We start from the raw sequence: 23,541 nt of genomic DNA, 5'->3' as shown, positions 1-23,541 counted from the left end.
AAAGAGCCATACCAAGCATCGCTCATGGTCCTCATAGACACTCAATATTTACGAGAGCGGGGACGCGACAGTTTCTTTTTACGGCGGATGCCTCGTGCACGAACCCGAGGTTTTGTCAGGGTGGAAAACCGCTGGTGTATGCTCACCGGATTTACAGTTATCGGGCCCTCGGACTGATTAAACTTGCAGCGAATTATAAATTGGGTTAGAATCTGTGCTCGGATCGTCATTGAATTTTCTAGTCGAATTTAAATGAGCGCATGAAAGATCGTCGTTTTACCGGGTACGACAAAGTTTCATGCGCGTCGATCATTTTTCAGCACAAGCCTCTCTTCATCCTGTACAAAAGATTTTGTTTTTTGTACGATCAGCGAAAAAGTTTGCGGCCTCGATTCGACTGAAACGCGGTCATCTGACATCGGCGAGGGACAAAAAAGCAGCGATAAATCCTGACACAGTCAAGAGCAAATCACAGAAGTATTCTTCCATTCCGGAAGTGCTTGGAGGAAGAGAAAGAGAGAAAAGCGAGTGATATAAAGAAAAAGTTAAAGCTTTGACGTGAGGAAACGTAAGCTAGGATGATGGAATAGGAACGGGAAGCTCGGCTGGATAACGGCCTAGTAATCGCGGATGCTTGGATCACTTTTTCACGTACATTCAGACGAGATAATTATGAAAAAGACGAAGACTAGTTCTCAAGTTTCTTGTGTCCTGTAAATAGATACTTCTCTCCCTTGTGTTTGAATCTCGTATTGCGAAGTTTAACATAAACGAAAAAAGTGAGAGAAAAAAAGTTAAGGGCATGATACTTTTTCTACGCGATGATGAACGAGGCCTGGAGAAATATCAATAGAAAAACATTTTTCTGGAATAAGCAACGAAACAAAAAAGATTCTGAAGTTTTTGACTTTGAATACTTTGATGTACGAGGCGAGGCTGATATTGAGGCCTTACTTGCGATGGGCGGAAAAATCGAAAATTTTTTTATTAGATATTCTTCAAGTACAATGCCTGAAAAATATTTTCACCAAATTTCGACCGCCCGGTGCGCGCGGTCCTCTAATACTTGAATATTTGAACGCGATTATCGCAGAATCGTCATTTTTTAAAAATACCTTTGCGGTGGAGACGATTACTAAAAAACTATTAATCCGATCCGTACGAAATTTATACCACTTGTTTATTATAATAATAGTTGGGGCCTGGACGGAGGGTTTCGAATTTCGTTGGAAACAAAAAATTGTAACAAAAAAATCGAAAATTTAGTGCCTCAAAAAATGATTTTTTTGTTAAAACTGTCGCCATATTTTTTAAATCAACATTTTTACAAATCCTTCGTTCAGGCCCGAGCTATTATTATAATAAATAAGTGGTATAAATTTAGTATGGATCGGATTAATAGTTTTTTAATTATCATGTCCATCGGAATTGATGCTCAAAAAAGGTGCTACCGGAATCCAGCTGGAGTTGCGCCATTTTGAGAAATTTTTTGATCAAAAAAATTATACAAATAAATGAACATCTGTGCTAATGAATGCCGTTCACAGTTTTTCACTAAACATTTATTCTCTTATCGAAAAAAAATCAAGAAAATCACGTGTTCTCGCTCGCTGCAAGTGTATATAAGGCCTTAATTATCTTCATTGTGCCTAATTAATAATGACATTTCTCGGTATCAGCGAAGCCGTTGTTCGCAGACTAAAACCGTAGTTATTCCGGAATGATTAACTCTCTCGCCTCGAGTCTTGTTATTAGGATTAGCGAGTAAGGGCATAGCAGAGAAAGATAAATGCGGTGGAGAATGTGCGCGTTTGCAAAACCAAAATCAGCGTGTTGCACATTTTGACGCTGCGGTTTCCGTCCGTGATCTGCTAACGATCATTCCGGTACGTTGGCTGCGAATTTTCAGTTTATAAAGAGAATTAATAACTGAATAGCCACAATGTGAAAATCCTCCAACACGAATAAGTCTCACGAAATTACTGAACCAGTGTCCAAACCGTAAAAGTCGACAAAACTCGATTAAACAATCAATAAATTATGGTCAATAAAGCTTAAACTGAAAAATCGAGCGATCAATTTTCCCATCTTCTGTCACTGACATCCCCAAGAAAAAACAAAAGGATTCCATGAAACCATACGACTTGGTCGCATGTTCGATTTAAAAAAAAAAAAAAAAAAACAAAAATAAAAAAATAAAAAATAAAACTTGGTACGATGGCAAGTAATTCTTGAAAAGAAATGACCAGAAAATGGAAAATACGAGAATGACCGAGGAATTGTACTGCTTCCGTGGCTCGGAAACACACTCGTATGAAAACGCGCACCCCCTGCCAACAGATTTATTCACGAGGATAAAACGAGCGCCGCGTCGTCTCTATCTTTAGCGTCTGTTCCGTCAGGACGCAAGCCTGCCCGAGCGCGCGTTCTTGAATCTTCGTGACCCTCTTTCTGCTCGCTCAAACGACGTATTTACGATAAAATGTATGCGCCCATTACGTAAACGCAAATGCCATTACGCGAACACGAATACAAGGAATGACAAGGAGCGTTTTTTCCAACGCGTTAACTTTCCAAAGAGATTGAATATAAAAATAATGTTGACGGTTGAATAAGAGTACGATATTTCGTCTTGAAGAGTCATTTGTTTTTGTCATTAGGCAAAAAACGTCACGAACATTTCAACCGAAGAAAAACAGATTTTTCGAATTCTCTCTTTACCCCCTTAACTTTATTCATTTATTTCGATGAAAACATTGACTTCAACTTGCTCGAATGAGAGCAACGTTCATATTCAGAATCATCCAACATTTTTGCCATTTGGATTCTAAAGCATGTCTATATAAATAATTTTCTCACCAATTCAGAGTCTTTAAGGGCTGCGAACAGTGTAAACGTTAGAATATTAGGTGTTCTTGTTTATTTCATAAATAAAAATTGGTTGGATGGATTTACATAAAACTTTGTACTCATCTTTTACATACTCAGAAGCACTGGAAAATTTATTTTTTATTTTTTCAATTGTATCTTTTTGTACAATGGTGTCTTGAAAATGGCACCCCTTGAGTCGGCGTTGACGCAGCAAAACAGAAAGAATTTTTATCCCAGCGACTTGATTCTTGCATTTGGTAGGGAAAACGTATGTTTTAAGCATGACGGAGTCGTCCTTTGATAACGTTTTTTATCTTCTTTTATAAAAAATGTTCTACTGAGGAATCTACAAAAACTGTGATGTTTTTCTTTGAATGGTCGTCATATTTGTTTCTAAACAATATTTTGAAAATCCCCTGCGTCAGTTAATAGCACATATTTGAAGAATCTTTTTGCTTTTTGTCCGGAGTTGTTCCATTTTTGAGATTTGTTGTCAACGCCCATTCCAGGGGTGCCATTTCCAACCGACCGTTGTACAAAAAACTAGCATGAAAAAAATAGGAAAAAAATTTTTTCCAGTACTTCGGAGTATATGAAAGTTGTGTACAAAGTTTTATGTAAATCCATCCAACCAATTTTTATTTATAAAATAAACAAAAAACACCCAAAATTCCAACGTTAACACTGTTAATTTACGCCCTCGATTAATGCCTTCTTTCGTAAAATTCATTTGAAAAAACGTCAAAAACCTTCATATTCGCCTCCACAATATAATGGAACTTTTTCCTTAACTTATACAATAATAAATATACATCAGTCAACTGTCCGATATTTGCGTGACGTCGTTTCGCCACGGACGACTCTATTCCTCCGGGTGTTTTATTCTCCGAGTCTATTCGAGTATAAAAACGGCTGTAAGGACCTCCGTCCCTTTATATAGGTCTGCTGCTATGTCTTTTGACCCTTCTGCCTCAACGGTGCGGTATCAGGTGACGTCAGAAAGCATGTACTACACTCGTGTGAAGAAACGGACGTGTTTAAAGCGGAACGACCAAGTGGAGCGTATCAAATGAATTATTTCGATCATTCGTCGTGCATGCGTGATTGTTTTTTCTTTTTTTTTTTTTTTTTTTTTTTTTATTGGAAAAAGAATTGAAGAAAAAAATGGTGGGCCATGTTATTTTTAATATTCCGGTAAACTCGAGTACAAAATTGCTCTTTAAAGATGAACTTGCAGGATGGAAACTCGAATTAGCTTTTACAAGTAGTTTCATTGTTTCGTGCATGCGGCGGAGAACTGCGCGTTGTTCCAAGGGAATTTGCAGCTGTCGTATGGAGTTAGTCTCGCCTGTTATACACGGAGAATCGGAATGATGAGTTTTCAACGTTTCGCTGCCTCGCTGGAGCTGGCAAAGACACTGGTTTATGATAAATTTCAATGCTCTCGTAACCTTTGTAACGGTCACTGGTAAAATTACATGGAAAATGGTCAATTATACTATTCTCAATAATAATAAAACGGAATGGTGAATGAAAAGAGACTTTAGAAATAAGATTCGAAGGAGCCCGGATGAGTTAAAGCGCCAAGCACTTTCCTGGCGTCAGCTCGAGTGTTTTTGAATCCGAGATACCAGGCTCGTGATCATCGTCAACGATCTCGAATGCATAGATAAAAACGTTCGCGCCCAAGACCGGATCTCGTTATTTCCGTTGTTCCAGTTTATGGGTTTTCTTGAAATGAGGATTGCTCGAGTATTAAGGGGTCTACTCTAATTAGACGGCCAAAAAAAGACTATTTTCACGAATTTTTTTGATCGGTATAAATTAGAAATATGAGTATAAAAAGTGTTGGGCCTAAAAAATACATTCTTAAAATACACAAACATTTTTTAAATATTTACCTTACTCAGTTTCGTTCAGAAAAATGGGGGAGAAGGCAGATCCGAAAAACAGATGGCTGTGCGCTTTTGATAATATCTGTGGAATGGATGCGATCGGAGAAAAAAAATAAAAATGGTTTCAGAGTCAATAGGTAAATGTCTACAGCATACGATTTTTTATTTTTTCGAAAATGACAAAATCGTGGCCGTTTTTCTAAAAACTACGAAAAAGCACGTTTTTTTTCATCGTTTTTTGCAAATAAAAAGTAGTTCCTCTCAAAGTTTCAAAATTCGCAAGATGTGCCCCATAGCTACAGGCATAGAGAACACGTGGTGAAATTTTGGTAAGGATCTGTTGATCTTAGTTTCGGAGATTTCATCAACGAGCCGTCCAAAAACGTGATTTCGAGAAAAAAGCGTTCAAAGAAAGGCAGGTAGCGCACTGTCGCTCAAAAGTCGCTCAAAAGTGCACTTGGACTGGTTCGAAAAACGTAATAAAAAAAATTGGATTTTTGAAAATTCTGATTAGACTAGACCCTTTAAATTGTCAGGCGAATTAGCTTTGTTTAATTTCAGCACTGGGTGGTGCTCTCAAAGAGGTGGAACAGCGTTCAAAAAGATTACAAAGACAAGCACACAGTCTCAGGGCGATCGACATGGAAACAAAAGGCCCGAGGGATCACACGAATCTCTCCCAATCTTATGCGTATACAAAAGGCGCCTCTGTCATTCGACGATGAGAGATGCTCAGCCATAGGGCCGAAGGCAATCCCCTTCCTTCTTTAGCGAGCAGCTATTTTTCACGTTGGCTAGATGATGCCAAGTTTTCGCCTTCCCTTCTTCTTACTCTCTCCCCCGCGGCCCCTCTTTCCCTCCTCCCCTTTCATCTCTCCACATCTGCGCTCCTCTCGTTAGCCACGTTCTCAGCTTCTCGCTTTCATCCACCGAGCTTGAGGTACTACAGACTCGAGGACTTCCCCCGTCATCCTCGCCACATTCAGGACCAGCGTAGCAGGCTTCGCTGCGAGTATCCCTTCACGCAGCACGAACGCACAACTGGAAATAACCTCGTCTTTCATCTCACAAACGTGTCCATATTCCTCACGATTTTTTCGGGGACCGATATGACCGCGGAAAAAAACGAGCGATCTTCTCCGGAATCCCATTCGCTCTTTCGCTCGAGTGCATTCAACGCTCGCATTTCTCACAATCACACTTTCACGGTTATATCTGTCTCCGATCACGTTCTCGCCCCTTATATGGAGTCCTTCCCTTTTATGTGACTGTATCCGAAGCTACTATGCCTCTCTTCCATCCCTCCGTCTTCCCGTCGTCCCATATTCCTGACGTAACTGTCACAGCACGAATAAAAGCACCGGCGTAAACTCGCCTTTGAGATACCTCGGGAATACCCGCCAATATCAGCTCTCCATCTTATTGCCAATAGACGTTTTCTTGTCGCTCGTAAAAATGAGATCGCATGAATTTTCCCTTTTTTTCATGTTATCAAAATTTTTCGAGTCTTGTCTTTTATCGTTGATTAACAAACATTTTACAAATGTTTCAACACTTTTATTATATTAGTATTTGCAACGGATGCTCGTATACGAGAAACATTCGAATGCTGGTCAAATCTTCCGTTGCAACGCGATCGATCTCCCGCGAGTGCGGTACAAATATTTATTCGCAAACTCTGAAAAGTTTTGAAACATTCTGAAGTTAGAGGAGAGAATCGCGAGGGGAAAATGAAAAATTCAAAACCAGTGGATTACGGAGGTCACATATTTTTCTATTCATCTGTCGATAGCCGGAGAAAAAATGAGCGAAATACTTCAGAATTTTGGAAGCTGCAAATCGTGAGAATTACTTTGAGAAGATTTTTCATCGAGCATTATGGAAAACAGACTTTTTCGCTAATTTTTGTCCCGCTGACAAAAGGAGGCTGTTCGATCGCTGGTGAACCAAAGCGAGAGAAAAACCACTAATTGTTATCGACGCGGGTGAGTCCAACAATAATTATCCATCGAACCTCGATACCGTTGGAAATTCGATATCCGTGTACGGAGACGAATAGCCATGGAATCGGGAGAAATAAAAACACGTCAAAATGTCTATCGTCGGGGTCAGTCAGGATCGCGCGTTTCCAACGATCTCCCCGTAACTCGAGAACGATTCTTTGACGCAATCGTACGACTGGAGACGGTTTTCGCAACTGGAATTTACTCGAGAATTCAATATTTCCAAGTGACGAAACCGTATTTCAAAAAACTATTATTTCTTCTGTCCACACCTTTTTCGGTTTTGGCCAGCTCTTCCTAGCGCTTAAACTTCACTTTTCTCTTCTATTCTCCCTTCCTGTGCCTGTTTCTGTTTTTGTGGAACTTCCCCCGCGAGCTTACTCTTTCCCGATGTGAGCCGCCGGAAATTGTGGAAAATGTCACAAAAATCGGTTTTTTTTTTCGGTATAAAAAAGGAAAAGATTTTTATGGTAAAAAGTCTGTTTGTCACTGTGGAACGACCCTGGTTTTTGGACTTTCACATATATTTCCTTGTGAAACGTCAACAAAAGCGTCGAATTTTGTATAAATGGCGAGGTCTTGAGGTTTTTTGTTGATTCGCAAAAAAAAAAAGTGAACCCACAAATGAGAAGAATGGAAATGAGAGTATTTATAAATAATGTGTCAATTAAGTCAAAGGAAGTTGGCAAGGCTGAAAAAAAAATGGAAAAGATAGAACATTGAAGTAAGAAGAAACAAAAGGGTAGGGTTGCAAGGTCACAGTCAAATGCTAATAATTTTCTGTCTGTCTTGAGATAAGTGAAGTTTGTTCAAAGCATTTCACCCTCGGTCTTGGTCACCCTTCGCCAAGGCCACGAACGTGGCGTTGTCTTAGTTTCACGGGTTCGTGCGAACTCTGAAGCCTCCGAAAACTTTTCTCTTTTCATGCTGACTCGCTTTCTATTTTCTTATATCCCCGCACACTTATTTGTCTCCGTCCCGTTATTTATAACGTTGAAGAATACCGCAATTTGGTGCGAAGTTTAACACATTGGTAAACATAACGCAACATCAAATCTAATATCGAAAAACGAATGATGAGAATTATTCTGAAACGGTAATCAGCCGAGAAAATATGGGGGAAAGGAACGCCAGGAGTATTAAGGCCTTAATACACTTGTATCTTTTTACGTGGGCCAAAAACATTTTCACTGGAGAATCAATTTCTAGGAAATAAATTTGGAAAAATAGTTTTTTTTCCCTCTTCAGAATCCTTCTTTTGGGATTGTTCATCGCATTAGAATATTATTATTTCGATGAATATTCCAATGCACGAGGTGCCATGAAATCTCCGAAAATTAGAAGTTCCAAATATCAAAAAACGGGGCTTTACATTTTGATTTTTGTACAACGATCGAATAAAAAGACAAAATTTCCGGAAAAGTCTCATTCGCTCGGCCATTTTAGATTTTCATTAGGGAAACACTCAAGAAAATCAATCACGGCCTGCTTCCATTAGTAATGGCTGGTTTCATTCATCATACACAAACACACTCATTATTTAATGCACGTTAATACATACCCGTACAACAATCATACTCAATTTTCGAGAGGATGGGAAAGGAGGAGGGCCGCGATACGAAATTATAATGCAACGTGCGCACACTCGGCGCACGAGCGAATCTAATAGAGACGTGAATACTCGAGGGACATATTCCTACGGCTCCGTCTCGTCGTCGCAGCAACGACGACCAGGAAGAAATGGGACACGGGGGATATAGAAGACACACAATGAGAGACGCTATCGAGTAGAACTAGAAGCGGAAAGAAGAACTCCGGAGGAGGTGATACATTGATGTACAACGGGAAAAGGCTCGTTCGCAGCCAAATTGAAATTCTCTACAGCCACGAATCAGCGTAACGAGGAAATTTACGAGAATTTCTTAACATTGTCATGACAATGCAAAAGCCTGCGTATGAATACTCCAAGCGTAATTTACACAATGAAATATTTCCATCGGATACGTACTTCCTCGAATCTTGTGCTGTAATTTCGAAGTGACGTTTGTTCTCGTCCACGTTTCTCCGAATTCATTTAATCGGAACGCTTCACTTCTGTATTGTAGCATTTTAAGGGCTTGTATACACTTGTGATGGGGGGAAAAATCGAACATTTTTTTCGTTAGATATTCTTCAAGTACAATGTCTGAAGAATATTCTCACCTAATACTTGAATCTTTTCGGTGGACACGATGACTAAAAACTATCAATCCGATCCATACCAAATTTATACCGCTTATTTATTATAATAACAGCTACGGCCGGGACGAAGGATTTCGTATTTTGTTGGAAACAAAACATTGTAACGAAAAGACCGAAAATTTAGTACCTCAAAAAATGAATTTTACTTTTTACAAATCCTTCGTCCAGGTCCAAGCTATTATTTTAATAAATAAGTGGTTTAAATTCGGTATGGATCGGATTAATAGTTTTTAGTTATCATGTCCACCGGAAGTGATGCTCAAAAAAACGTGCTGCTGGAATCCACCTGGAGTTGCGCCATTTTGAGAAATTTTTTGATCAAACAAATTGTACGAGTACATGGACATATGTACCAATGAATGTCGTTCACAGTTTTTCAATAAACATTTATTTTCTTGTCGAAAAAAAATCAAGAGAATCACGTTTTTTCGCCCGCTATACTGAGCAGAGTCAAAGGTATGCTAAACGTTACAATTCGGATCGAGTCTTGAACACGTCAGTCTGATCAGGACCTTGTTTGAGCCTGATCAGGTTCAAACGTGCTTTATGAATACTCTGTGTTCAGATTGTCTGTCCCATAGAGGGCCCCCCTTGGTTCTATTTTCCCATCTCTCTCAACAATGCGAATAAAAAACTTAACGATTATTCGTCGTCATTTATTTCTGCCCCGAACTGCGGGATTCTACTCGACTTTCCTTCACGTTTTCCTATTTCGACGTTGTTTTACTTTTCTCGTTTTTGTATTTCTTTATTTATTTTTTTCTTCTGCAGTTCTGTTTGTTTGTTTTGTTTTGTTTTGTTTTGTTTTGTTTTTTAATTTCTCCGTTTTCTTCGTTGTCGGACGTGCTGTGCTCCAGGTTTACCCGGATTACGCATAAATTCAAGAAGCAAGAGAAATAGCGAGCTAATCGGCCTCCAGGAGCGAGTTGAGACGGAGGAAAACGAAACTGGGCGAAGGATGAAGGAAAAAAAGAGAAGGAAAGACAAAAAAGTAAACGTGCAAGTGGGCAAGATTCCAGCGCATAAATACAATTACGACTCATGAGACCGACGTGACGGAGTTCCTTCGGCTGACCTGGTTCACTCGCACTACTAGAGATAACGACTCTCATAGAAGTACTCCATGTTAATATTTTTCTTCTCCACTTCATTTTATTGTAATTAATATGTCTTTAGAAAAAAAATGAATTTTTCCTCCGTATATTATAATTTGTGTGCATTTTCATTAACGCGTTCGTACATAAATCATCCTGGAATTTACGATCCCTCGTGAACTCGTTCGAAAGCATTAATCAGTCGATTTTCAAAATCCTCTTTGATATTCGCCATAAATTTCCATTTGACGCGTAACAATTGGTGAAAATGCTGAATATTTGTAACGCGTATTTGTTCATATTCATTTCCACGGATATTAAAAACACTCCGTATCAACCTCGGCTCATCCGTTCTCTCGGGTTTTCAATAGCATTGTTATTTTTAGTGTTTAATTGGACCAGTTCCATGAACTTTCTCATGTGCGTATATGTAAAATCTGTTTCCCGAGAAGTTTCGAGGATTCATTCAAAATATGCACGGACAAGGTTTATTAAATTGTTCGTTTATGTGCGTTGGCTTTAATTGGAATGATCGCGAATATAAATTATCGCGGTGTATCGTACCTTCGTTCGGATACATTCACTGCACGACTGCATTTTGTAGCATCAAAAGTTTTGAAGCTTCATACGGATCGGGGAGTATGGAAAATTTGGAAAAATTTGAGCTTTTCTCTGGCCCTTTGTTCGGGCACGACGAAAAATCAATGCTCCAATAGCAAGTGCCGAGTAGGTACGTTCGTATTCCTTTTATTTATTAGTTTTTTGTTGCTTTCGTTTTTTTTTGAATTTCGTACGCCATGCAGGGGTGGAATGAGAGATAGAGCGGGAATACCCGAAAGCTTCGTACCATATTGCTCGAACGGGAAACAACGCTAACGCTGCGAAACAATAGGCCAGTAGTTACAGTGAATAATGAGTGTACGAAAGTGATTAGCCAAAAGCTCGGCGTTGCTGCTCTAAAGGGCACCCGCTCGATGACAATGGACGGGAAAAGTTTAATAAATAAAAATGTAGCGGAGCCTCGATTCTTTCAACTAATTTCACTGGATAAACAAACATCTCTAATGTTACGCGGTCGAAAGATTTCAGCAGTAAAACAACAACCAGCGCGATCAATTAACGATCGATTACGAACGAATGTCAGTGGAATATTCACTTGCAAACTTAGCGTTTTGATAGAGATTGGAAAAAATGCAAACTCGCCTCGAAATGACCATCGACGTCGGGCTGACGTTGGCTCCAACCAACAGATTATTTCCCACGAGACTGCTTTACATTTCCCGACTATTTTCCATCTGCTCGACACCACGGAACATCGGACCTCGATTTAAACGTCACTGGCCATGAGAAAAGCTATCGAGAACAAGTAAAACACGCCTCGGATAAACGACACCCCGGAGGATCGATTAGAAGACTTAAATTAATCACACCCGCGCACTTTAGTCGCTGAACGTCGTGGCTCGTCGTGTCTCGACAGCTCAAGGGAACAATTCCACCTACTTAGACGAGATTAGATGGAGACACGTCATCCTTCCCTGTAGACCGTATAACTAGAAATGTGGACACGCTTCTATACGGATATGGACTGGCTCATCTCATGAGCAGGGAAGCCATTAAACATGTACTATAATTAATGATATGCGAGCAACGCGCCGCAAACATCTTACCATAAATTTCTTCGTTAATGCAATAATCATAATTTTGAATTGGATGATCGGGGCTCGATCACTTTAAGGGGCTTAACCACCACGGAGGCCTTAAAAAATACTGCGTTTCGATGATTTTTTAAGGCCGAAGAAGAGCTAATATTGAATAATTATGTTTGGTGGTGTCATTGAGAGTATGTTTCACTAAGAAATAAATTTGATTGGAAAATATTTGAGAATGGCGACGTCAGAATCCTGCTTCTGAGGCTTTTAACTTCAGGGCAACTGATCCAGTCGTTGATCCGAAATAAAGAGAAAGTACTTAATCCGGAGCTTTGTAGCTAGGGAAGTTCGTAGGGGATTTGAAAAATATTTTATAGAGAAAATAAATGAAATATTTTAGACAGAAAAAAGTAACGTGCTTCCCTTCGATATTTTACTTTCGAGATATTCTTGAGAATTGGGATGAAAAGAGTGAAAATTGCTGGGATTATGCTGCGCGATGTTTTGAAAAATGGTGTTTCGAGAAAAAGCGCTGAAAATGTTATCCAAAAAGGTTGAAATCGAATGTTTGAAAGTTTATTTATTTGGCGGAGGTATCGAATCGGAATGACGATTTTAAGACGTTTTTTTCCAACTATTTCGATTGTTTTTTCCCTTTTCATCGCTAGTACGTCAATCACGGATTCAAAAGTCAGCCGTCCGTCTGTAAGGATTTCCGTGTTCCATCGAGCCAACGTCGTCAGCTCGCGCAAGAACCTTGTAAGCACTCTGCTCGGCCCATTTTCACCCTTTAGGAGTTCTGAAGCTGTACTTTCATGTTTTACGAGAAAAAAGGGACAGCGCGCAAAAGAAATTTTTCCTATAACATTTTTTTTATCGAAGTGATGAAAGGCGTGAACGGTCGGGGATGAGAAAAGCTCATTTTTAATCATCGATGATCGCTTACGTTTGTCCAAAAATTTAATAACAATAAGGAACATACGAAGCTCGCCATTTTTTATTTTGGTTAGAACGTCATCACATCTGACCAAATTTGAAGGGGACGCAATGCACCAAACCGCAGCGCTGTCGCAGCCGCAGCGTTCCCGCAACATTTTCCCCTCGCATCCCTTTCGCACGACTTTATGAGCGAAACCGTTGCACGAATGACCCAACGCTGCGAGGCCTCATTCTGTTTTTCCACAGGATTATATATAAAATGTGATTTTTATGACGATCCAAGGGAAAATTCCGATGAAATTTGCATGCCCATTAGAAATTTCAATGGCACTCTGATATTATTTCGTTTCTTTACACCTTAAGGGCTTATATACACTTGTGATGGGCGGAAAAATCGAAAATTTTTTAGTCTGCAAGTACAATGTCTGAAGAATATTTTCACCAAATTTTATAAATATCGGAGCATCATATTCGTAGCTATGAGTATTCCAACTCAGTGCCCGGTGCGCGCGGTCCTCTATTACTTGAATCTTCAAACGCGATTATCTCAGAATCGTCTTTTTTTAAAAAGACGAAAGCTAAAAAGCTACCAAATTTATACCACTTTTTTATTATAATAATAACTAGGGCCGGGACGAAGGATTTCGTATTTTGTTGGAAACAAAAAATTGTAACGAAAAACCGAAAATTTAGCACTTCAAAAAATAATTTTTTTGCTTAAACTGTCGCAATGTTTTTTTAAATCAGCATTTTTATAAATCCTTCGTCCAGGCCCAAGTTATTATTATAATAAATGAGCGGTATAAATTTGGTATGGATCGGATCAATAGTTTCCTAGTTATCCGCAACTGGCGCTCAAAAAAAGGTGCTGCTGGAATCCAGCTGGAGTTGGGTCATTTTGAGAAATTTTTTAATGAAAAAAAATGTACGAGTACATGGACATTAGGGTGGCGCAAAAAAATCGGCTATTTTTTTTTTCAGCGTCTCCTATGAAAATATGTTAATTTATCATGTTTCAAGAGCCCCCTCCAAAAATCAAGTCAACAAAAAAATTTTTAAACGTCGCTCAAGATTTTTAAAAATTCCAAAAATAGTCGAAATTTGAATTTTTTTATTTAAAAAATTTTTTTACTCGATACAGCGAAATTTTGTACCGAAAAAACCAATGAGTTTCTGAAATTTTCAACTCAAAATATTCATTTTAAAAGGTCGCTCAAAATTTATTTTAATTTTTATATACTTAAATTTTATTGTTTCGAGGGACCATTAAATATTCATATTGCCTATCTATTTAAATTTTGAGTTCCAATTAGTAAGATACTCGATGAAAATGCACTACGAAACGGAGGAAAAATCGTATATAACAATGTAGGTAATAGGCCAGAAACACGGAAATTTTTTTACCGGCGTAGCAAACCGTGTTTGAGCCTGCGCTATTTTTGCTTTCATTCAATTATAAAGTACTTGTTCGCAAACAACAATTCGAAGTATTTTTGTTGGTAAAATCTACTTCATAATTATTAAAACAAATTGTTCAAAACATCACTCAGTATTTTACCAAATTCACTCATTATGAGAGTCAATAAATGTTTTGATTAAACAGGCATGGTCTATTCATAATTACATTTTCTCTGCTAACTAGTTCTCGTAATTGTTTGAATTGTTTAAATAAAAATATCGACCTATTGTAAAATCATACCTTGTTACGTCAGATTTTTCCTCCATCTCAGTGTGTATTTCTAACCATTATCTTACTTATTGAAAGTGAAAATTAAAATGAATAATTAATATAAATATTTAAAGGTCTCTCGAAGCATCGAAAGCAAAGCATATAAAAGATGAAATTAATTATGAGCGACCTTTTAAAATGAATATTTTGAGTTAAAAATTTCAGAAACTCATTGGTTTTTTCTGGACAATATTTCGGTGTATCGAGCAAAAAAATTTTTTAAATGAAAAAATTCAAATTTCGACTATTTTTGGAATTTTTAAAAATCTTGAGCGACCTTTAAAAATTTTTTTGTCGGGGGCTCTTGAAACATGATAAATTAACATATTTTCATAGGAGCCGCTGAAAAAAAAATAGTCGATTTTTTTGCTCCACCCTAATGGACATATATGTATTAGTGAATGTCGTTCACAGTTTTTCAACAAACATCTATTTTCTTGTCGAAAAAAAATCAAGAAAATTACGTCTTTTCGCCGGCTGCAAGTGCATATAAGGCCTTAAAGTTAATTACGAGCAAACAATGAAACGCAGCAAGCAAGTTTTGCAAGCTTGTTGAAAATATTCTCCCAGGAGAACGCGGAGTCTGCGCTCGATCACGAAAAATTTCTGTGTGTCTATTCTTCTTTATTAAATTTCACCGATTTTTTGTTCTTTTAAAATTGCGTTGAAATTCTTCATTCGATATTTCGCTATGCAGTATGCGAACTATGCACATACAGAGGATAGCAAAGAGCTACCGGATAACAGAAACCACACAATTTTCCCGATGGATTTTCATCCATAACGAAAGCCACGTTTCGTTCCACGTTGCAGAACCGCCCATTATTCCTTTGTTTTTCCCCTACGTTCGCCATTTTTTCCGTTATGCCGCACACTATGGAGCGCCTCTTCTCTGTCATGCTTCCTCAATTTTTCACTCTCGTTAGTACGGCGCATCACGAACTCGATATACGATTCGATTCTTTCCGATCTCCGCGCGCGCGCGCGCGCGGAGAAACTTCAAAAGAGCTTTTTTCCGTGCTCCTTTTTGCTCGTCTTGCAATATCGATTCTTCTCCCATCTTTTATATTATTTCCAAAGAAAAAACTCGCACCACTTCGGAGTAAAGTTTCACTGTCTCATTCATTCGAAGCTCCCGCGATAAAATTGTCCACCGCGATAAAGAGCGAAGATAAAGGTGTCGGGGATAAAAATCATCAAAGAAAGTTTCCATTCGAGCTGAGGGGCAGAAAAATTCGGGCGTTCCCACGATTCACCGAGCGAAGTATTTCATCAAAGTGACAGTTGTTGACGCTGACGAAACGAGAAATCATTTTTCACCGTCATTCAGAGTTACAAATAAAAATTAAATGAAAAATAAAAACGAAACTCACAGGCTCGTGATCGATTTTACGAATCGAAAAAGTTCGACAATCCCGCGCAGATCACGAAACGAGAGCGAGCGAAAAATAAAGTAGCAAGAAACGTCCTCCTGACGAGTTAACTATAGTTCAAAAGCTTCGCGAGCTGTGTCGCGAAGAATAAAATCAAGCGATAGTTATATACACCGAAAAGAGCTCTTGGCGCCCATGCTCGTCGCGCTTTTTCTCCTCGTATCCACCCCTTAAACTCTTCGACGTACTTCGAGTTATTTATCGACGCTTCTGTATAACTTACGAGGGATGATCCGACGTTCTGACTATCGGCCCTTATGCTCCAAGGATTTCCAAGGGCGAACAAGGAGATCCAAGTGAAACAAGGCGAGTATGAAAAAACGGGAACGAAAAAGGAGAAAGAAAAATTCATTCGCAATAAGTCATCGAGGATCATCGAATATGCGATCAGTAGAACGATTAAGGGGGGTCCTGCTTTAAAAAATCGAAAAAGATCGATTGTTTTTGAGAATGTTTTTGGACAGACGGAAATAACTTTTCAATGTAGTTTCAAGGATATTGAAAAGTACAAAAACATTTTTTTAATGTGAGAAATACTCATTTGCACGTAGTTTATGCGCAAAGTCTGGCTGTCGAAGTTTCTCAGCTGCGTACAATGTGGAAATCGTAGTTACTGTCTGGAACAAAAATTCCAAATTTTTTTTACATTTTCATATATTTTCCTTCCATATGAACCTATAAAAGCCTGAAAAGATAGCGAAATTCTATGGTTACAGCACGTTGAAGTGATATTTTTCTTCTTTAGAATCGTTTTCTTTTTTCAAACTCCCCAAAAATATAGAATTTCGTAATTTTTTCAGGTTTTTATAGGTTCATATGGAAGGAAAATATATGAAAATGGAAAAAAAATGTAGAATCATTACTGCAGAGAATGATTACGATCTCCACATTGTACGCAGCTGAGAAACTCCGACAATCAGACTTTGCGCATAAACCACGTACAAATTAGTATTTCTCGCATTAAAAAAATCTTCTTGTAAAATGTTCTGTTTCCCTCGATACAAAAACAATCGATTTTTTCGATACTTTAAAGTAGAACTCCCCCTTAATGGAAATTACTAGAAGCAACCAGTGACGCGTCCTTATTTTTCCTTCGTATCATGAAAGTCCTCGAGCTCGCTCTCAATGGTTCCATGAATCAGAAACAAAATCATTAAGCAACGCGTTTGGATTTCTCGTCCATTGGACTTTCTCCACCGGTCGCTATCCGCGCCCTCGATGTATGAGCGGGCATCATCGCCTGCATGTACATACACATACTAAAGTTATTTACATTAGGGTAAAGTAGACGTCAAAGGTAAGTGGTGCATCGCTCATCGTAACAACATTTGTTGCTCTTGTTGCGTCAAGTTTGCCCCTTTTCCCATAAGCCTGTGCATATACATATACACAGGACGCGTTACCATTCCCTTGCTCTGCCAAAACTACGTGAATAACATATGCGAGATTGTACTCATAGATCATCGCTGTTTACCGGTCTGCGATCTTCCACGTGTAGCCCAAGAGCTCAGAATTTACATTTTCTTGGATTATTCACCTTTGTAAGAAATTGTATGAGTGAGTATGGAGGATGCATGTGTGTGCGGTGCGTGAAGATTTCATGTATGCTCTGTCATGATGGAGTAGGGAGTTTCCCTCTCTACGAAGCGATTCAATCGAACCGAGCTATCGCGCAACCGGGCAATCAAGCAATTTCGACTCACTTAATTCTGAACCGTCTCAATGATAGCACACACATCACACCTTGTACATATATCTCTATAAATATATCTATAGATCTGTTTATATCGACGTCAATTACTGCGTAAAACAATAAAAAAGTGTATTTACTCTATCTTCGATATTTCGCACTGTGGAGAGAAAGATCATCTGTATATTCCGTCGCTAAAAATGCCATATTGGTAATGATTCTTTCGATCCGTTCGTGCATCACCACAAACCTCCTTCCACGGCCATTCAACAAAATATTGGACGAGTCCTTTGGTCACTGGGACTGACGTCACTCATCGATACGCATATATATATGGATAAGGATCCGAGTGCCGAGGACTCGTCATCCAGAGCATCGACCTTGTTAATTAATGACGAGCGGACTCGCGGAAGAATCAGGAACAAAAATTGCGCTAAGTACCATGATTTATGTATAGCTTTAGTGTATGGTATGGGTCATTAAACATTGTCACGAGGGAATTATGCAATTTGTTTGAAAGTATGAAGAAATTATGAGCGCGATTAAGTTGTAATTGAGGTGTATAAATATGCAAGTCTGACAATGCTGTTAACCGAGTCATTCGCGAATTTAATTATGTGTGTAAAGAAAAACATATTCTGGATCTGTTCTGCTCTGATTTAGCCTTGTCTAAGATATACGTGTCTACACATCACTTTCGTAATTTGGAGTAATTTGCATTATTATTATTATTATTATTAAAAAATGTTATTCGTCCTCGTCTATTGTTTTATTTGGGATAATATTCATTTGGCCTTGGCCGTTTAAATATACGGCGAATATATCACGAAGGACGATTTATAAGAAAATAAATCGTTACACCTTTCAGCATCATTTTCATTTTCACCTTATTCATTCCCATAAGAAAATGAGGTAAAAGCAAAATTCAAGAATTTTCAAAGTATTTAGCCACCGATTACAAAGAGCATAGTATTTTTTGAATTTTCCAATTTTTCGTCCTTTCAATTCTAAACAGCTTTACGTGGATAGCAAAAAGTGATGGACGTGAGAACTATATTTCGTTTTATTTTCAAGTGTTATTCATCGCGTCGGACTAACACACTTACTGATAGGTGGAAATGTATTGTACATCACAAATTTTCTCTGTCAGCACAGTAAATTCTATGATAAGTACACGAGTACATCGAATGCGTGTGACATTTTACCATAAATATAATTTTTTCAGGGTTGCCCGAGCATACTTTACAGTATAAACATTTGAAGTGACTGGAAAGATTTTTGACTATGGTGGATGGAACAATTCTTATTAGTGCTCTTCGAATTAATGCTGCAACGTGCTGTCCCTGAGATACTATATTTCTGGTACTTTCCTCTAGAATTTTCGGCCTTGTTTATGTGCTCCATAACGGTTTGTTTGTAGTGCAGAAAAAGTGTGATGGAAAAAGAATTTTGAATGATTTTGCTCCATTGAATATAAAATCATATTTTTATCCTTGGTTTCTCCACTCCCAGTTCGAGTCTCCGAACAACCGTCATCGCTCATTCGAGTGACGGATCAAACGAGCCGGTAAAAACACCGGGAAATGGAGGCGAACGAATCAGTACAACGAGTGAGGTTTTTGAGCTGGAAACTTGGAGCCTCTGACAAAATCTGGACGATACTTCCCAGAGGATTGTACAGCTTGGCCACAGAATGATGTTATATCGTATGCTGTAAAGTTTACAAGGGGCAAACTTCGACGAACAAGCTTGTAAACTCTAAAAGCTGTAGGAGTAGCGAGGAGCAGAGGTTTCGGACGTTGACACAAAGCATTTGCCTCCACATAGTCGATGCTATGGTTACCTTAATATTCTATCCGCCGTATTACCCTGTAAACCGTTGTAAAGTCAGAACACATAGCCATACACGAGGCGCGTTGTGGATCGTGATATTGCCGAGTTTCACTGTACGAACAAACCCTCGTGTGTGTCATCACGTTTTGTTGTAGATCAAGATTTTACTGCATTGGCGTATACAAAGCTCTTTACGATAAATACACCGGAAGCCAAACATGCAGTTTGTTCCTTTTGCTGTGGTTGCAGAGAATTCGGTACCAACAAGCTCAAACGGACATAACATTTTTTTATGTTTACACCGATATGGAAGCATATTTTTTCAGGTGTAAATAACCCTTCGGAAATCATCGAGTTGCGACGTTTCATTTGTGACGAGATAGCTGCCGCAGCATTAACAAATCGACGATCGAATTTTCAATCAGAATTCATCGAAGTCGTTGAATCGTTAGTATTTTTTTCTTGGTTTACAACGGAACGTAAAATCGTATCTTCTTTCGACGACGCGCAGATAAACGGAGTATTGAAACATTTGAAAGCGTTGTTTGGACTCGTCGAACCCCATGGATCTAATCGAGACTCCAAACAATTCAAATATTTAAATATTTTCCAATTCATGCGTTTGATTTCCAATGATTTTGCACTCCACACAGTTTTGAGTGGTAGCTTTTTTCAGAGATTCAACGAAAGACAAACGTTTGGTTGATTGGTAGATCATGCACGTAGGATCGTATTTTATGGGTGTCTAAAATCGATCGATTTTTACTCCCTAATTAAATATATAATCACTTTAAATTAATTTCAGAGTTATTCATTCGAAATTGTAAACAAATTTTTCCAACTTATCTTTTGACCAATGAAATTACAAGGCATTAATTAATCGGGGATCCATCGCAATGACCGAACCCGAAATTTTACTCGTCCCTGGCGATAATATCATAGTTTTTATGTAAAAAATCACATTAGAGAACGCAAAGGGAAAACACAAAGGAAAATGGATCAAGAAAAAAGTATTAATAAAAAGACTGAAGACTTTGACAGGAATGGGCCAGCAGGTCAAGAAGAAACAAAATGCAGAAATAAGCAAATGTGAGCTTATACGAGTGCTCATTACCAATTACGTTGAATCTTAAATATAATATATCTTCATTATTAGCAAGACGATCTTCTCGAATTTTTTTCCAGACCTTCGTCATATACTTCATTGTTATTGTGTACTTTTTCATAAACTTCGTAAAAAGCGTTCATTCGTCATATGAAAAGGTAAACGATTTTTTACGCACGTGTGTTTATTTTCTTCATATTTAAGTACGTTTATCTAAACGAACCCTTTGAAATTTGATACACGTGTCAGTCGACTGCCCATTCAAACTCTGTGTAAATTTCAAGACTTTTTTAAGAAAATCGTTTCGTGCACGAACCACCTTAATTAGAATTTGCTTATTGCGTAGAATTCAACAACGATGTTTACTCCTGAAGCAAGAAAATTGGCACGTCAATTGACTCGAATCGACAACGGTCCAGCCTCGACAACGTGACAAAGAATTGTAGTGTTCACACAACGAAACTCAGAGCACGCGGTGCACGCAGTTACTTTTGTGTTTTCAATGCGTTATCTCATAGCAAGAGAATAATGGCGTCATGAAAACGTAATCGCGGTGAGCGCACGTCAAAAATATTGTCGCGTGTGGCGAATAGGAAGGGAAGAACTATCATGCTCGCACACCATTCGAGCTTTGATTGTTCCACATCAATTTTTCAATGAGCACGAACGTCATACTTGCTCGTGTGCGCGACGACAAAATTATGACGTAAATAGGATGGCGGGGATGAAAAATAGTATGCGATGAGGAAAAACACATGCCCGATCGATAAAGCGCATTATGTGAATAGATGCAGCCCACTAGAGCCAAAGTGTGTCTCCGCTTTGAATTTTTATGGACTTACGTAGCATGGCTAAACACATGTGGCTCGTACACGGATGACAAATCCTTGGAAATGCGATCCGCCTGCACGGAGTAAGAGGCATTTCGTATTTTTTGTTTCAACGCAAATTTTATTGCAGTCGAAAAAAATCTTTACAAGAAACGTCTGTTTTGACTCTCGTATTTTAAAACAAAATGCAAATATCGCTGATCGAAGAGAATTCATTATTTTTGGATTGGAAAAAAATCCGAGGAAAATACGAACAAAAGTTATATAATTGAATTCACATTTTTCATTTAAAAAAACCCACTTTTTATCGGGAAACGGTCCAACTCGATACGACGCGTTTGTAGCAATGGATTTTATCAATCAAATCCTAACTTTCTTAGCCCACGAAGGAATAATTCAATCTCGCGAGTACACCGCGATTGGACTTGTCTTGGAAATGTTTCAGTGGGGAAAAGATTCTAAAACCAAAAGTTCTAGGACGGCGCACAAATTATTTTTGAAATTTGCAGCGTTTTATTCAAAATCGACGTGTAGTCGGACTCAAATCTCTCTGTAAAGTTTGCGATCAAATATGGGGCACGAATTGTTTGCGCGTATCCGAATGACCGAGACAAACACAAACTGATATGTACACAACGAACTTGATAGCGTTCGATCCATTCGAGCAAATGACATTCGTGCTCATTTGTTACAACAGATGTGATTCGTCCCAATTCATCTCTTCAACCAATCCCAACGATTCCTTCTTTTTTATTAAATGAACGAAAATGAATGATTATTAATGCTCATACGTCGATAAAATATTTGTCATAACGCATCACCCGAAATATTAATGAAATTCGAGTCTTGAATTATACACTTGTGAAACTAGACTATCATCTTTCTCCCAATAATTTATAACCCATTAAACAATTATTGGTAAATATTTACTATACTCACTTTTGCTGAAAAGCATGCCAAATTATTTTCCAAGCATTATTGTTGATCAAAAATGATAGGGAAAGGGAAGGTAAATGTTTTGTTAAAAATTTTCTTTTTAAATTTGAAATAAACCACGAAGGGGAAGATGGGAAAATCAAAATACGAAATAATGTTCTAGACCCATCACTTCTATGTGTTAAAAATAAGGGGTTGAATGAGTTTGGAGCAATGAATACTGAAAGAATGAACGATTACAGTAGCTAAGAAATTGAAATCTCGCTGATAAAAACAAAATTGTGTTTTTTTACGTTCCTCATTCTTAAAATTCATAGGAATATAATATTGTATCAATATTAAATGTTGCCAAAAATGTTGGGACCGTTTTTCATTGACGACAGTAGCGAAGAACCTGAAATTTCATTCAGATTTTAAAAAAAATTTGTTTTTCTTGTTTTCGTATCTTCCCCTTCTCTAAAATGAGCCCGAATAAATATTTTATTGACAATAATACTGAAAAAAAATTAAAGATCATTTTTAGCAAAAGTGAGTATCGTAAATATTCACCGAATTATTTCTCTCAGCTAAATTGCACGGCACGATTCAATATTTTGATTTAATTATATCTCTCAATTTTTTCTCTATCCCAAGTGTGCATGTAAATTCAATAAATTTCGTTCCACCAATTATGAATTCCTTATTAATCAGCTCTCTTGATTAATTTCGATTAACCGCATTTCCCATTTTGATATCAACTCCGTGCAGATAAATTGCCTTTCGCGTTCTCCACACATTTTGTATGTTTACGCCTAACAAAATTTTCATGTATTTCTGGTTCGCCGCACGGTAGACGAATCAGTTTGCCGCTGGTTTAGGTTTGTACGTTCGAATGTATAATTATTAGTCGTCGTGCGGTCGTATTATATAGTGAGCCATAAAAGCCTACCAGTCGAGTACAGAGCGCCGGAGGTTTCATTACGGTTTTACTAATACTTTATTTACCGAAATTCATTGCATTATGCGAGAGGATGCAACACTTTTTTATCGAATCGATTTAACGGGATTCGATTCACGAGGAATTTTTTGTACGGCAGAGATGCGTGGAGCGTGAGAAAAGTAAATTCGAGAAAAATGAATGAAATTTTCCTTTTCATTCGCATAGATGAGAATTCGACAAGGGAGCGTTGATTTTGCTGTTTTTTCCACTTTTTTCCACACACACACACACACACACACACACACACACACACACACACACACACACACACACACACACACACACACACACACACACACACACACACACACACA

At 38.2% G+C, this 23,541-nt stretch overlaps 1 protein-coding gene across 5 annotated transcripts in view; it reads right to left on the bottom strand.

Annotated features, from left to right (window-relative positions):
- Positions 1 to 23,541, bottom strand: part of LOC122411279 (cyclic nucleotide-gated cation channel alpha-3) — a 177,779-nt gene that overhangs the window by 105,133 nt on the left and 49,105 nt on the right. The window lies entirely within an intron of this gene.

Source organism: Venturia canescens, chromosome 5, assembly GCF_019457755.1.
Source record: "Venturia canescens isolate UGA chromosome 5, ASM1945775v1, whole genome shotgun sequence".
In the NCBI taxonomy this organism is placed as follows: domain Eukaryota; kingdom Metazoa; phylum Arthropoda; class Insecta; order Hymenoptera; family Ichneumonidae; genus Venturia; species Venturia canescens.
Note: the sequence above shows the minus strand (reverse complement) of the source record. Positions and strands in the feature narration are given on the sequence as shown.